Genomic DNA, 323 nt, shown 5'->3' on the forward strand with positions numbered 1-323 from the left:
AAGAGCTGAGGAGAGTCCCAGATGAGGGCTCACTTAGCAGCCGCGGAGCAGAAGCCAGGGGGAGTTGCAGTGACGTGCCCGCGAGCTCCGCCGGCAGCCAGCTGTGCCAGAGTGGACCGAGCCCCAGGCCGAGAGGCCGAGGGCACCCCACCCCCTGAAGAGGCCCAACCGAGCCACAGGCGCCAGACCCCGACAAGCAGCCACCGGGAGTGAGCCGGTGCATATCTGAGCGCATAGCTCCGGACACCAAGAACCACCAATTCATCGATGTCTGAGGGCATCAGCCACTGGCAGTCAGAGTGGTGGGGGGAGATAGGCCTCCA

The sequence above is a fragment of the Pundamilia nyererei genome, unplaced genomic scaffold (genome assembly GCF_000239375.1).
Source record: "Pundamilia nyererei isolate P.nyererei 1_Seehausen unplaced genomic scaffold, PunNye1.0 scaffold00171, whole genome shotgun sequence".
In the NCBI taxonomy this organism is placed as follows: domain Eukaryota; kingdom Metazoa; phylum Chordata; class Actinopteri; order Cichliformes; family Cichlidae; genus Pundamilia; species Pundamilia nyererei.